Raw genomic sequence first — 17,113 nt, forward strand, 5'->3', positions numbered from 1 at the left:
GATTCAGCAGATGTTAACAATTAAAGCCCTATATCAAATCTACCTGTTCCTGCTAAACTCCTAGAGAGGGATATGAATAAACAGCTGATGGAGTATATTAACTTACATAGCTGCCTAGATGAAACACAACATAGATTTAGGACAGGGCACAGCACAGAGTCAGCCTTGATCAAATCAGTAGAGGAAATCAGGGCAGCTCTAGATAATGGTGGAAGGGTCTCCCTTATTTTATTAGACTTATTGGTGGCCTTCGACACTGTTCACCATTCTATTTTGGTGGACAGGCTAACCAGGATTGGTGTGCAGGGATCAGCACTTCACCTGCTTAAATATTTTTTAAAAGATAGGATGCAATTGGTTGCTCTGGACCTGTTTGAATCCAACTCTTTTCAGCTCCCTTGTGGAGTGCCATAGGGCTCTTCAATTAGCCCTACTCTTTTTAATCTTTACATTGCAGCCCAAGCCCCAATCATAAAATCCTGTGGCTTTGCCATAACTTCTTATGCTGATGATACACAAATTGTCGTAGCAGTTACGAAACAACCATCGCCATCAGTAAGCAGTTTAGTGATTGCATGTCAGCTGTAGGTTTACGGATGAGCTCGAATAACTTAAAGTTGAATTCTAATAAAACCGAAGTGGAAATGACCCCTCTTTTTGGTCTCCGGAATGATGGCCAGAGATTTTAGGAGATTTACTGAAACCAGTCGAAAAGGCCAAAATTCTTAGGATAATTGTGGACAATAGGCTTGCGTTCACCAAACAGTTCAACGCTCTTACTTCTTCCACCTTTTTCATTTTAAGAAATATTAGAAAGATCCTACCTTTTATCCCAGTAAATTATCAAAAACTGGCCATAACAGCTTTGCTATTGGCCAGATTAGATTACTGTAATGGCCTATATCTTAATATGCAAGCCCAGCATCTGAGCAAACTCCAAGTATTAAAGAATACAGCTGCGAGAGTCCTTACTCACACTCCTAAAAATGTTTCAGTTAGGCATAAAATCAAACAGCTACACTGGTTGCCAGTGAAAGAGACGATCCAATTCAAAGCTTTGTGTACAAAGCTTTGCACAATATAGGAACTCAGGACCTAGCTCAGAAATGTAGATGGTACTTGCCTAGTAGAGCACTTAGATCTTCCAATTCTAGAACTCTGATGGCACCAAGATTTAAGTTGGGGTGGCAGAAGTTTTTACCTGGGCACCATTATCATCTGGAATAAACTCCCATTAACCATCCGTTCAGCCACCTACTTTCTTAATTGTAGACAAGAGTTGAAAACTTGGTTGTTTGGTAGATCAGACTATTGGTAATGATTCCTGTTTTCCGGTTTGTTTTTAGGTTAGCGCCAGGACACCATTTGGAAACAGTGCGCTCTACAAATCCCCTACATTAACATTGTAGCAATGACACATCCCCTGAGTTGTTGTGACACTGCATAGCCTGGAAGGAGCCGCTGCTGGCAAGTGTAGAGTGGAGTGGACCCAGAAAGGAGATGAAGTGAGTGGCCCCAAAGAGGGGAGAAGGAATGAAAGGATATGGCAGAAATGAGCCTGTGGACCACAGAACAAATTAAGAGATGGCAAGGTGGCTGTACAGCACACTGAGAGTAGGCATTGTAGCAGAATTAGAGCAGCGACACAGGGAAAATAGAGGAGATGGAGAGAGGGTAAGACAATCGTACAGAAACATGGGCATAAGAATCGGATGGATCAGATGACGGGGGGAGTGGGGAGTGGGGCAGGGGGCGGGGAGCGAGGACAGGTTGGTCCAAAGATGTTGTCTGAAGTCTGGCTGAATTATACATGTTGCTCAACTTGCACAACCTCAAGTGGGCATCTCACAGTCAGGAGTCCTGATCTAGATTGCCATAATAGTCTGGCTGGCAAAGGAGACCTGATTGATGAATAAAAAGGCCTGCTAGGGTCAAATAAGATCGTAAAATGTACAGAATGTTTGTGTGAAAGAAACAAGTTTACAGATCAAACGTGGAAAAATGCACATAGTTAAACCCAGAAACAAGAAATTAGCATGCAACAGGAAATGATTTACTATGAAGGGAGTAGTTTCAAACAGTAAAACCAGTGAGACAACATAATGGCGAAGCTAAAGAGATTTCATTGTAGATGGCTGTTAATAATGCTGCCAATGCAGTGTCACACATCTATGATGTACTGCAGAGACATCACACTACAACTTGCAGTTTCATTACACTGGGAGCAATCGTTTTATGCAGAGAGAGCACACCGGGAGGGGACCTTTTCTAGAATGACATAACATTGGAGACTGCCCTCATTTAGGGGCCGATTACGATGTCAGTCAGATGGACGGAGCATCTGAATCAATCAAACACTCGCACCCAGTCAAAAGATCTGGGTTTAATCCAGATGCTCCGTCCATCACCACCCCCTTTTGTACCGCTTTTGGCCGCCATAAGTGTGGCAGGGTATACTCAGACGTGAGTCCCTTGCTCACTTTGCTACTGGATTCAAGCAAGCCAGGCTGAAGACGGCTGGAAGGATTAGTTACTTACCTGTAATCCTAGTTCTCTTCCAGGGGATACTCATCAATAGTCATAAGCACTGAATAGTCCCGCCCTCGTGCGGGGACCCCGGAGCAATAGCCAATAATATGCATAAATCTACATATATTTATATATACATACATATAAATACGCATAAAATAACTATATAAATATAGATAATATGCATATACATATACATATGCAGCCCAAAATAACCATACTAGGCTCAAAAGACTGCCCCCAAATGCCTAAAAAATCTTTACATTTGTTAAATAAAGACATAAATTACATTATATGAAAATGCAAAGAAGAAAGCACTGCCTTTGTTGACTTTGAAACACACAACCTTTATTTTCAAAGGTAAAACAGGCAGGATCATAGAGGCAGCTTTAGCCTAGATAGGCTGCATTGTAACAATTGGAAAAAAACTGGTGCCGTGCCTTTAAGACCTCTATGAGCCTCCAGGCTCCCATCATGCCCCACAGGTGACAGTTAGGTCAGTTCTTTTGGACGGCGTATAACAGTGTAATGGGTAACATGTAAAATAGCCAGTTCTGGTATTCGTCCGGGGAGGAGGGTGGGTGTGCTTATGAGGATCCTGGAGCATTGAGCTCGCCAGTTGGTGATATTATTTCACTTTCTTCTGGTAGTTCTTTCAATTTTTTGTCTTTACTCGACGTCTTTAGTCATTATCTGACTAAATCAACAATGTTTTGTGGTTTTTGGTTTTTTTTTCCAGTCACAATGCCGGCCTTATTTATTAAGTGTCCGGCCTGTGGTAGAAAAATGTCCAAGACAGACCCACATTCGGTCTGTGTGGCTTGTCTTCCATCTACACACAAGCCAGAACTTTGCTACCATTGCAGCAAGTTGTCAAACAGAACTTTAAGAGAGAGAGAGAAGAGCAGGCTTCAGTTCCTGCATGACAGAGGAGAAACCGTGAGTGGAAGAGAAGACTTTTACTCCAGGAAACCTTCTCAGCAAAAAGAACGTAAGGAAAGAGGGGAGAAGAGAAAACATCGTTCCCAGTCGACTTCGAGGGACAGATCTTCTTCTAAAGTTCCGGTATGTTAAAAATCGTCGAAATCAGCATCACGTCTTCCGTCGACGTCGTAGTCGCCGTCGAAGAAGAATTCGCCGTCGATGAGAGGTGAGAAACGCCATGAGCGTAGGCGATCCGAGTCTGGCTCCCCTACGGCTACGAGAGGACGGGACTCGACGTCGTCTCGTCGACGTTCACCGTCGAGAGGCTCGAAAGGTCAATCAAGGTCGCCGTCGAGAGGCGCAATGACATCGACGTCGAACCGGGCATTGTAGGTTTCAACGTCGAAGAGCCCAGGTCAGATGGCGTTGAGGCACATGATGCCGAGAAAAGCGCCGTCGTCAAGGCACATGACGCCATCACCTAAAAGGCACTCGACGTCAAGGAGGTCGCCGTCGAGAAAGTCGACGCCGAGGGTGTCTCCGTTGAGGAAATCGTCGCCGAGGAGGTCGCCGCCGAGGAGGTCGCAGTCGAGAAGGACACCTTCGAGAAGATCGCCTTTGGAGAGATCGACGTCAAGGAGACCGCGCTCCAGGTCTCCTGCAGCTAAGAGGTCTAGAACGGTTTCTAAAGAACGTTCTCAGGTTTCTGTGGCTTCTTCTGGGAGTTCTTCTTCCTCCCCTGGGCTGAAGATTGTACAAATCTCCCCAGAGCCCTCGAGAGCGCCTTCACCTACAGGGGCTAATATCTCTCCACGATGGTTGGGAGAACTAAGAGACTGGAAGATAAGGAGAATCAACCTTCCAAGGTCTAGGTCCAGGTAGCTGGTGTCTGAAAGGCCCGCGTCAAGATCAAGGTCACCTCTTTTATGAGTGATCCAGTCTCCTGTGAGGCGTGAGCGTACTCCACAGAGGAAATCTCCATCAGCGAGAAGGCGGACTTCACCTTCTCCGAGGTCTTCACATCACCGTTCATCCAGGAGACGTGATAGGAGATCTTTGACAAAGTCTACGGATTCGAAGTCAGTCTTTTGAGCCTAGTATGGTTATTTTGGGCTGCATATGTATATGTATATGCATATTATCTATATTTATATCGTTATTTTATGCGTATTTATATGTATGTATATATAAATATATGTAGATATATGCATATTATTGGCTATTGCTCCGGGGTCCCCGCACGAGGGCGGGACTATTCAGTGCTTATGACTATTGATGAGTATCCCCTGGAAGAGAATGCCAGAAACCGGTCCTCGGAAGCTTGTTTCCGGTCCAGGGAAGACATGGCTTGGCAGTTCGGGCTGGACTGTTCCCATGAGGCACAGGCCATGTCTGAACTGGGGTGGCAGAGTGGGCTAAAGAACGGTGATGGATTAATCCCAGATCTTTTGACTGGGTGCGAGTGTTTGATGGATTCAGATGCTCCGTCCATCACCACCCCCTTTTGTACCACTTTTGGCCGCCATAAGTGTGGCAGGGTATACTCAGACGTGAGTCCCTTGCTCACTTTGCCACTGGATTCAAGCAAGCCGGGCTAAAGACAGCTGGAATGCCAGAAACCGGTCCTCGGAAGCTTGTTTCCGGTCCAGGGAAGACATGCTTGGCAGTTCAGGCTGGACTGTTCCCATGAGGCACAGGGTCAGACTGATTTGCATATAGCCATTCTGAACTGGGGTGGCAGAGTGGGCTAAAGAATGGTGATGGATTAAACCCAGATCTTTTGACTGGGTGCGAGTGTTTGATTGATTCAGATGCTCCGTCCATCACCACCCCCTTTTGTATCGCTGTAGCAAAGTCAGCATACAGTGTGACACCAGTGCATTAAGGGATTATCAGTAAGGAAAGAACATGTATGTGGGCTAGGAGTCCTGCTGATCATAATAGCTGGTGCGGCCGTAGCCAGTGCATTATAAGAGAAAAGCGGATGTATCTGTGGGAACTTTTTCAGGAGCTAATGTTGTTACATATTACTTAGAAAGGGAGGACATATTGTTCTGAAATGTCTGGCAAGTAGTATTTGCACAACCTAATCAGAGAACAAGCTTCTTGGGTTTCTTGAAACAAGTATTTTTTTAAATTTAGGGATAACATTTTGACATATTTTTGTGATTAATCAGAGATTGAGTCAAAGAGGAGTAAACTCTCTGTATGGTTTACATTTTATTATTTGCCACAAACAGGTACAACATAAACTCATCTACAGGGAGGGGGTGGGTAGGGAGAGCAGGGGGGGGCAAAAAAGTAGGGTTGGACTCTGCAACTAGGGAGGGGGTTGAGGTGGGGACTGGAATGGGATAAGAACTGGGGAAGAGTGTGTGACTGACTGAAAAGTCAGTGGGTCATCAGGCATAGGGGTCAGATGAGTGGGCAGTGTAGACCGTCGGAATCAGGCTTGTCCTTCTCCATCCTATTGGGCGGTGTCAGGCTCCTGCTGCATAAGCCTGAGGACCTGCAGGGAGGTTGGGCAGGACAGTTCCTTGAAGTCTTGTGAGAGAAAGCAGAGGCAAGATTCTCACATTTTATTAAACTGCAGCAGTTTGCTCTCAATTAATGTAGTAAGTTTTTCCATGCCTATTATATCCTAAAGTCGATGTAGCAAGTCTGTGTGAATAAGTAGAGAGACAGTGCCTCACACAGAAGTCATGTCTTGATTGGCTGCACACACTGTCAATGTGACATCTCTGCCTTTGGTAAAGTAGAGAGCGGGTAGATTAGCACATTTGGGAGACCTAGGAGGATGTAGCTGGGAAAGGGGACATCAGTGGCAAAAATATCTCGTTGACATCTCTCAGGAACTCATCCCAGCCTCGCTTAAGTTTAGAACAGTGCTAGAGGAGGTGGGTTAGGGTGCCTGTGTGGCTGTAGTCAAGCCAGCATGTGTCTTTACTATCGGACCTCCATTTTGCCACCCACGCTGGGTACAGTACCAATAATGCATTACTTTGAGCTGTGCTTCCAAATCTGCTGTGCTGAGTGAGGAGATCCATGCCCTGAGTAGACCCTCAGACCATTCTTTGGAAGTAAAGGAGTGTTCCAAATCCTAATCCCACCTTCTCTATGCAGGCGATTTGGTGGTACCAAGTGGTTGATTTACGAACTTGTAGATTTATCCAAAAGCAGGCTTTTGTCCCCAGTCTACATAATGAGACACTTCTTGAATGTGGTGAGGAGTTTGCTAGCTGCGGTGTGGATGTAGGGTTGAGGTATCCAGTGTTTGACAGCTATGTAGCACCAGATCTCCTTGGCAGGAGGCCCTTAGGAAGCCTGTATTTCCTGGAAGTCCATGAGGCCAGTGAGGTCGAAAACAGTCTTCTATGCTTTTACACTGTGCATCTTGCCAGGCCTGGAGAACGGAACCGGACTTAGCCGGTGGCAATTCGAGATTGCTTAGCAGGGGAGTGAGCAGGAAGATGGGTGTTGAGGGGCCACTAGGGATCATGACCCCTATCCTAAGCCTCAACTGTAGCTCGCGGAACGGGGAAGATAAGTACCCCAGGGGAATCCGAGGCTTCAGCCATAGATTGGATTCAGCGTGTTTCTTTATCCTATATAAGGATGAGGCGGAACAGGGGTCTAATTTGTATTTGATGCCTTGTCATGGAGAAATGTGGTGGCGTGTCTGAGCAAGTGGCGGAGCTGTAGCATGAGTGGCAACAAGTCTTGGTACAACCAGATCTTGGTTCATTCAAAGAAGGTTGGAGAGTGGTCGCAAGCCACTGCGAAGATCGCCTCCTTCTGCCTGCAGTGGTGGACACAAGTGAGGATATCCTATATGGAATCAGAGGCAGCGAGCCATCTCCCTGCTCTGTGGGTCTACAACTATATCTTTCCCTACAGATCTGGGAGGATATGACGAAAGAGTCAGGTAACATAGCCTTCCAGGTCCCCTGAATCAGCCAGGAGGGGGATACCTCAGATTTGGATACTGGACAATGTGAGTCCAAATCTTTGAGATTGTACCTGTAGCTCAGTGTTTTGATCCGTAAGTTTCAGAAGCTTGCATCAGTAGGTGTCCAGTTCCTCTTACCTGGCGTTGCTGCAGCTTTCTGATGTGGCCACTCTGTGCCCTACCTCTGCCGTATCCCGTTTGACATCCTTAATTTCTGGAGCGGCCTCGTGCACAAGACAATGATATCACTTCTTATTTTACTAAACAAGGATTCCATAAATGTGCGGGTGATAGGGGCATCAACATCGTCTGATTCTGGGGTGTGTGTCTGCCGTGAATGGCGCTCCTCGATGATCAGGTCCGGATTTTTTATTGAATTTTTTTAGAAGCAGCCTTAGCAAGCATGTCCTACATGGTTGAGTCTTTCCCAGACTGCTGTGATGCCATGGCTGCCATGGAGTTGTGCCCGTGGGGGCGTCCAGGTGTCAGTATCACCAATTATCCTCACTTGGAAGGTCCCCTCATGGAGGCCAGTCACTTCTACTCCAGATTTATGTAGCCATCAGTCTGTTGAGGAGGGGGGGTGAGGGGCAGGGATGTCTGTGGTATGACAAAAGGGCCAGGAGTAGCGGCACCAGTCTCTGTGTCACGGCAGAGACTGAGGGAGATGTGAGCAGTTGTTTCGGTGCAGTTTACATGGGCCCAGACCAGTGATTGCTCTAGCGGGGTGATGCAGTGTGTCTGGATTTACGAGCAGTTCTCTCCCCAGAGGTTGCATGGAAGGACCTCTGTGTTTGTATACAGCAGCTGCTCCCTGGTGGGTACCCCTCATTGGCAGGCAATGGGTGTTGTGGGTAGTTGTCAGGCAGCCAGTGACCCTCCGAGTGTCGTCTACTTAAGTCTCTTTCAGCACCCTCTGCTCAGCCACTATCGTTCCCTCTGCAGTGGGCTCACAGGGGTGGCATGTGCTGTGGTTCTGGGCCCGGGAGCTAAACACAGGGGCAGTGCACCTGCGGTATCAATACTTGCCTAGAACAAGTAACCCTGGAGTCTACAGTGACACACAACAACCTTGATCATTCAGCATAATTAACTCATTTGAAAGCAACTTGAACACTGGATTAATCATGGCAGCTGGGGACCCTTTCAAATGACAGAATAAGTTTGCAACTGAACCGTTACAGGCCCCGTGAAGCATGATATCCTTGCATATGAGAGATCCACTTAAAGAGTTCTCGCAGTTTGTACAGCTTAGAAACACTTCCATGTCCCCACTTCTGCATCGAATTCTGTTTGGTAATTCCCAAGATTCCTTGATGAATTCCCTACCCATCGCTGTATATCTGCCTGCCTGTTGTTGTTCTAGGCAATACTGAAACTGGAAAGTTGTGACCGGTAATTTTATATGGCCATGGTTTAACTATTCTGTGGAGGGTGACTCTGCCACAGTGAAAGGTAACTGGTCCAGTTTTTCAATACGCAGCATTGTATATTTGTGCTCCCATTTGTGCCATAGTTATCTGTTTTTTAGTTAGATTGTAAGCAGAGAACAAAGATGTACTGTTAATAAATTGCCAAGGCACATAACCAGACTACAATGATTGTACTGTTAAGCTTAACAACATAATAGAACGTAACTGAGACTGTCCGTGCTGTAATATGGACAAATCCTGTTCTAGTATATCTATAGCAGAAGATACAATGTTGCCTAGTGAATAAATCCTGGATGTTAATGTAGTCATACCATTATCGACTACAGCGAATGCTAATTCTAGGTAAATTCCATCAATTTCACGGAATCTCTCTGCGGCTCCTTGTTGAGAGATTTCCAGATTTCATTATAGACGTGTATAAGAACCGTTTCTGGCGTGGCTTTCGGGGGCCTAATACAAAGTCCCTTTGATCCATGTCTTCTGATAGTAAAGATAAGTGTTGTTTCACCTAGGACAGTGTTTAGGTTTTGAGCCAATTAAAGGAATAACTTCCCAACACTGTAAGATGTCACCAGCCTCGGATGTTCTGGTTGTACATAGAGTTGGTCGGGCCTATGGATACTAAACCTTTTGGTGGTACCCCATAATCTTTTTTTTACACCTATTTGTGTCCTTGGGCCAAACTAACCATCCCTTCCAAATGGGGCCTGATGAATTGTACTGTATGCTGTCATTTACTTGCTTTTATGGATACTGGATTTATGTAAAAAGTGATTACCATAATGTTGATAACAGTACATAGTGTCAAAATCAGATGTGTCCTCTAACATTTCAGTGCTTGAAAATGCAGTGGATTGTTCTAAATCAGACAACATATTATTTACAGTTTCAAAATCCTAATCGTCAGAAAATGTACTGGAGGTAAATATATCATTTAGAGAAATCTTAAATACATATGGTATTGTCAAAAGTTCTGTGGGACCAAATACATTATAATCAACCTTGTCCCAAGCTATACCATTAGGAATTGGAATAGCTGTAATGTTCACGAAGGACAGGTCTCTTTGTTCACAATGAGATGGCGTATGAGGTTTCAGGACCAAGTTCACGTTTGAAACTGTTCTGGGAGATAGTTTCAATTCATGAGTAAGCAAAAGACAGTCACTAGGCCAACCCATAACAGATAAAAACAGTATTCCTGTTATTATCCAGAGCTGGAGCCAAAGTGATACCAGGTAAGTCTTTTTCTGAAAAAAGTAGAAGTCACACATGTGTTGCTTACGGGAATCTGGAGCTGGCGTTGTTTCAGGTTCACTGGGATCCAGAGAGAAGGTATCAAAATCGATGACATAGCTAGATGAAGTTCGATCTATTTTTGGTAGCTCAGCAGGTTTTCTTGAACTGGCAGACGGCTCTTGTAGAGGCATATTTATGTAGATGTCGGTGGTAGGCCGAATTGATATTTGTTTTTCATTTGTGTTTTGCTGCTCTGTTTCAAGAGGAACAAGCTCCATTTCATTGTTGGAAACTCCATTACTTTCTATTGGTGACTCTTCAAATGTTATGAGTCTTTCTGTCTGAACTTCCTGTATGGTAGCGAGAGGAGAGTGTCGGCTACCCACGAGCCCACGAGGCCTACTATTCAGTATCGGCACATCGTGTGGTTTGATCAGATTGATGGAGACAAATCTCTTTTTTTTTGTTGCCGGTAAGGGGCGGAAGAAATACTGTTCTTGTGCCTTCAACAGCCAGGACAGGCACAGGCTTTCTGTATGATGGTCCAAATTTTTTCTTGTCCACAATATTTTCTCTGAACAAATCCCCGACTTTAGGGATCCAGGCAGGTCTTGCCGTGACTGATTTGACGTCCCCAGTGGTAGTGCGTTTTACTTGCATGTCGTTTTGTAGTGCCCGGAATTCATTGAGATCCTGTAAAACAGCCAAACGTTTATTGCTGTCAAATGGTTTTCATCAGCCACTGTGCTTTCATATTTGAGATCAGGTAGCACATTCTAATCCCAAATAGGAATTCGTAAGGGATGACACCTCCTAGGGAACTTCTTGCCATATTGTTAAGGGCTCTTTGGACCCTGTATAAGTGATTGCCCAACTGTCACCCAAACCTAACACTCTTGCTGTTAAAGACTGCTTTAAGTCTCGGTTTTTCCTCTCATTGACCAAATTTCCCTCGGGATGGTACGGAGAGGAGAACCGCAATGCAACACCCAAAGTTCCCATGGCTTCCTTGTAAGCCCTAGAGCTAAACGTGGGGCCACAGTCAGAATGTAATGTGTCACTGTGCATGTCCCTATGAAGACTCGCAAATCTTTTATAACAATTCGGGCGTCAGCCGAGCGCTGAGGATAAACCCACAGGAATCTAGAGCATGAATCCACTGCCACCAAGATATACTTGTGAGCCGCATCTGATTGTAGGGGGCCCCAGTGGTCCAAATAGACACAAGTGAGTGGTCTGTCTGATATCAATAGTAGTGCCTTCACTGGAAGTGCTACGGTGGAACCCTCCATCTGCTGACAGATGTCGCACTTCAGGACAAAATTCTTTGTCTGTTTCGTTAATTCTGGCCACCAATAGCGTTCATTCAGTAAAGAAACCGTTGAGGTAATCCCTGCCTGTGCAGAACTTAGACCATTGTGCGCAGCCATTATTAAGCCTAATCTGCAATCCATGTTTGGTTTTACTCTATCCCCCTCTCCCGGAATTTGAGCATACGGAATGTTATTTGCATCTAACTTGTAGGAGTACTTGAGTGGAGTGCCTTTTGGTAAGGCTGTGCTGTTTTTGCGTGAAGCAATGACAGCTACCATTAACCCCTTTAGCGCTAAGGTACAATTGCACTTTTGCTGTAATTTCCATTGAAATCAATGGAAAGTCCATGACGAGTTACCCTTGTCATTAGCGGCGAAGAGGTTAAATGTCCATCTAGTTTCGTTTTTGAAAGATGATTGCAGCTATGGCAGCAGGTCGTACTGCTTCCATTGCAGCTTCATCAGCAAATGAATTCCCTTCAATGTGAACGCCATCACGTTGATGATTCAGCGTGTGTATCACATGAGCTCTCAGTAGTTAATTTTTCAACTCCGCTACCTGTTCCTATTGCATTTTATGCTTAATTGTGCCACCTTTTTACACTTTAAACCCATTTTGACCCCAGTAGTGTAGATATTCATTGTATGACAGGACACAGTAAAAAGAATCGCACACAATCAGTGTGGGGTATTCTCCATCTGTATTTATTAGTGCCAATAACAGGGCTAATAATTCTGCCAGCTGTGCCGTGCAGTCTCCTAGAGACTGTGTTTTTGTACTGCTGGGATGGAACTGCATACGACCCTTCACAATCACGCATGCAGCTCTGTATTGTTGTTTACTTCCTATGGCCGGCTGAGCAGAACCGTCAGTGTAAATAATGTATTCATACAGATCTAGAGGCATTACTTCATTAGGGAGAGGATATTGCAAGAATTTTTGTGTTTTTAGTGTAAAGTCAAATTTGTAATCTACACCTGTTGCAGTGAGAGAATTAGTCCATTGTATCCATCTTGGATGTAAAGCTTTAACACAAGGATGGTACTGGAGTTACAACAATAATTTATTTCCCCTGAGCCTGTGCTCTTTCTCTCACAACAACACACAAAAGTGCATGTCCCAATTTTAATTTAAAAAACAATTACTTTGCAAGGGCAAACACAACTTCCTTTAGTTTGCACCAGTATTTTTATTTTACCGTATATTTTAAAGTTTTTTCCCCGGTAGTTCACTTTATATCACATTTATATATGGAAAGGAAAGTACTGTACATTTTATACAACATTTACAAAAAACATAAGTCAAAAAACATAAATCACAAACCACTATTTACATTTCATATAATACAAACCAAACATACATCAAAAATTAAACAACTACAGTATATGCCTTCATTGAAGTTTAGGTGAGTGTACCCAGATTGACCCACCATAACACGGAACGTCAAATTTGTGGTGTTTACATATATTGGAATGAGCTCAGTAAAATTACTGTTTCTCCCTGTGGGCTCTCAGCTAAAAGGATGTCATATCCACAAGTCAGGTTCTCCCAAAAGAGACCTTTAATTTTTCTGGGTTTGTCCCCCTCCATTGGAGTGTTATTTCATGTTACCTATGTGGGACACTTACCCTCATATCAGGAGTCTCCACCGTGATATGTTCATTAAACTCTGCTGTCACCAGAAATTCCATCAGGTTCTGGTGAGCTATTGTTACTTCTGCCGCGCTGTCTAGCATCGTCAGAGCCAATTCCCCGTTCAGGAATTGAGTCATCAGAATTCTGGGCATGTCTACTTTCTTCTTTTTAAATAGAGGTTTTGATTTAGTCTGAAGCACGTTGCATGTCTCTGGACTTCGTACGCTCTTCTTGTCTGTGTTCTGACCGTCCTTCCCTCTCAGAGTTTTTTGATGAACCCTGAAAGGAGCAGGAGGAACGTGTATCAGTCCCCTGACAGGTTTTTTAATGTTATCACGATTCCCAAGGTTGTACCTCCTTTCGGAGGGCTCCTGTTGAGGAGACCCACCCCTAGATTGTGATCTATTTTCTCTAATCTTTTCTTTTTTATTGTTATCCCATTTCTTCCTGGTAGAATCAGGTGCTTGCTTCGTGTTCTCTTTCTCAAGACCACCCGTGAGTTGAGGTTTTGTTGCTCTAGCTCCCAAACTATCTCTACCTAATTCAGCATAGGTGTCTTCGATAAGTTTAGGCAATTCACTCTCCTGTTGTAAAGGAGTGAGATCCCTCAGGCGTTGGCATATTATCACTGCTGCTGCCTCCCCTTTTATGTTTGCTAATATAATAGCTGACACCTGAGCAAAATGTCCTAACAATTTCAACCTTAAGTTCAGAGCAGGTTCTGATCCATACTCATTCTTGTATTTGTCTTAATACATCTGGAATTACTGATAATGAAGGGATACCATGAGTTCTGGTATATATAGCAGCGAAAACTGTACCCCAAGAGGTACAATCCTCTATCTGGGGAGCTATCCCCATTGGCAAGCAGATTGTTAGCATTCTATGTTCTTCTTAAGGGATTATGTGTGGAAATAAAGCCTCTAGCTGTGCTATTTTCTGAGCTATCCAGAATGGCATTTGCTCACGCCTAGTGGGCATTTTACCAATAACAGCGTGTAGCGTTTGTGGAGTTATTTTAGTTGTCGATCTGTGAATTTGTCCTGTAGATGTAGCCCTTGCTGAAGTGGAAATATTCTCATCACGAACATTGTCAGGTTTCTGTAAAGTTGTATTATTTCTTTATGAAATGGACGCAAGTCTGCTACCGACATTGTGTCAATGTCTGGATGTGGTGCATAGACCGCTAGGACTGGCCTAGTTGCTCCATCTCCTCCGAGCGGATCAAGTTTCACTTTTTCTTTTGTGTATGGGAGGGTGCCTTTAAACCAGTTTATGTGCTCCAGGTAGGTGAGCGGAATTTCAATGTCTTCATACGGACAGTATTCGTCTGGTGTTTCATCTTCAGTGTAAGAGTGAAATGTATTTGAATGTGCATCTGCTTGTGGGAATTTAACCCATGAATAGAATACCTTTGTTCTATATGATTCGTGTGCCTCAATCACGAATGCGACAGTCCCACCCCTAGCTGTGACTCCATAATATGCTAGTTTGAGAGTAAGGGCACTTCTAACATTTTCTGACATGATATTTTCACCTTCTTCTTTTACTGGAACCGCATGTTGTGCCGACACAGCGGCTTCTTCGTCAGCCATTATTTCGAAGAAGGAAAAAGTTTCACGGAATCTGAGATAAGGTTTTATGTACAATAGGAACTTTTTGTCCTTCAAGCTTGATAAACCTACAGCTAATACATAGGATATGCCTACTCAGCTGTGGTGGATAGTTCCGTTCCCACTCCAGACGTCTCTGGGCAAATGTGAGTACCGGTCTACGAGAATAGCACGATTGAACCACTGAGATTTGACCATTAAATAAGTACCAAACCAACGTTGTGCGCCATGTCGTGTAGATCCTATAATCCCATATAGGATCTGCTTGTTCAGACAACTTGTGGAATTGGTGTCCAGACTGATTCCAGACACCCCCACTGGGTATGTTTGCCTGTATACCAGCTAGCTCACAGTGCCACTAAAACCCCTACTATCGAACATGACAACTCTGTCCCATCAGGGATCGTATAAACAGTGCAGTATTTTTCGCTCAGTCACTCCTGCTCCCTTTGTCTCAGAGAGATACACAGAATAAACAGTGGGAAAGTTTTCAATAAGCATTTATTGAACCAGCATCATTTTAGTACAAAACAGGTGTGCTGAAACAACCCTAAGACAGATACAGATATAAATGTTTATAAGCAACAACAGAGTAAAAGCATGGTTGATTTCTACAGTAGTGCTAAAACAATGAATACAGGCAGGTATAAAAATACATGACAATAAAATGCGTACTCCTACGATGCGACCCTAACTAGATGAACCTAAGTCTACCTAGCATGTATGTAGGTGTAAAGCCAAGAATCCCTCGTGGGACCCATTCTTAGTCCCGAGATGGACACCCAGCATGGTTTGTCAGACCACTGCGAGCTGTAGTGTCTGCGAGCAGGAACCTCAGCTTCTTGTGTCAGTGTGTCAGCATGGAAGTTCTTTTCTCCTTTCCCTCCCTCAGCTAAGATATGGGATCTACCTTGCTGTGTCATGTTGGACTTAGGATGACCGAAGGAATGACCTTATAAATAGTTATTATGCAGAAGATGGTAGTCCTGCCGAGTTTCCAAGAATCCTCATGCATAATGAATGAGGCTAGTTTTCAGGGAAAACCACACGTCCTGTAGGCAGTACCGTAACTAAGTTATAACAGTATATAGTGTAATGGAGGGGGAAATATAGGTGAGAAATTAGGTTCCTAACTGAGTCTATTTTGGGGTGCCTATATGGAACATAACAGTGGGAGGCCCATATCCTTCATATTTTCCGTATATTTGGCAACCACTCAGGCTACACGATAAATTTGTCTAAGTCGCAGCTATACCCGCTGCAGGGCTGGCAGCCACGCATACCAAGGGAGTATGAAATCCCTGTAGCACCAGAGCCTTTTACGCTACTTAGGAATCTATATAACGTTTGATGCAACCCGCTTTTATGAAACAAACTTGCAAGGGCCCTTGACGTGCTTTCGAACTAACATTAAACAATGGCGTTCCCTTCCTCTGACTCTCCTGGGACACGCAGCCCTTTTTAAAATGTTGGCTTTGCCTCGCTTCCTCTAGGTTTTGCAAAACACTCCATACAAGGTCCCCGACTCCTACTCTTCCAGCATTGATAGCGCCGTGCACACCCTGCTATGAGATGGACGGGCACCGCGTATAGCGATGCAGAAATTATCGGCGGGATGGTATGATGGGGTAATTGCGTTACCTGACCGTAGGTCACAATACTGAGCATCTCAACTCGTGGTGCTCAATAGTTGGACTCATGGAGATCGGGGGGACCTGAGTTTATGCACAGACTGGTGGCTTATGGGACAAGGTAGGCACCACAAAGCACAATACACAAACCCCAGGAAATTGGGCCTTACCGGACCGACGGCACGCACAATTGAAATCTGGCATGCAGTCAATAAAAAATTGGGCAGGCATAACAAAATTACACGTGCGACTCCACTCTGGGAACTCGAGCAATTGGGCTCTCTGAGTGCTTGCCCCAGTTTCGATAAGTTGGACCGGAATGGTATTTCAACGGTGGAGGATATGTGGAATTCCAATGGGTTGGCAACATTTGCAAATTTGCAGAAAGATTATGATCTTGCACAAACTGAAACATTCAAATATCTGCAGATCAGCAACGCACTTAAAACAGCAATACAGGGGGTGGCCCACTTCCTGAGGCTTGCCCACTAGAAGAGAGGCTGATACTCGACCCCATTGTCAAGAAGGCCATATCTCTAACATATAAAAAATTGATTAACAGCCGCCTGGATCTCTTAACGCACTTGCGGCAGAACTGGGAGACGGAGCTGGGTGCACTAGAAGTAGATGATTGGCGAGAAGCTCTGGCCACCCCAAGAGAGGTAGCCATTCCTACGAGACTGTGGCTTGTCCAACTCAAAATTCTACACAGCGTTTATCTTAAAGCTGGAGTTTTGGTCAAGATGGGCAGTAGGGCCGATACTTATTGCCTCAGACAATGTTAACAGGATTGAAGTTTCTTTCACACTATCTGGTAGTGTCCAGGCGCCCAAACATACTGGAAAGTAG

At 44.5% G+C, this 17,113-nt stretch overlaps 1 protein-coding gene across 3 annotated transcripts in view; it reads right to left on the reverse strand.

Moving 5' to 3' along the window:
* ARRDC4 (arrestin domain containing 4) overlaps positions 1-17,113 on the reverse strand; it is a 200,717-nt gene that overhangs the window by 13,618 nt on the left and 169,986 nt on the right. The window lies entirely within an intron of this gene.

The sequence above is a fragment of the Lissotriton vulgaris genome, chromosome 2_1 (genome assembly GCF_964263255.1).
Source record: "Lissotriton vulgaris chromosome 2_1, aLisVul1.2, whole genome shotgun sequence".
In the NCBI taxonomy this organism is placed as follows: Eukaryota; Metazoa; Chordata; class Amphibia; order Caudata; family Salamandridae; genus Lissotriton; species Lissotriton vulgaris.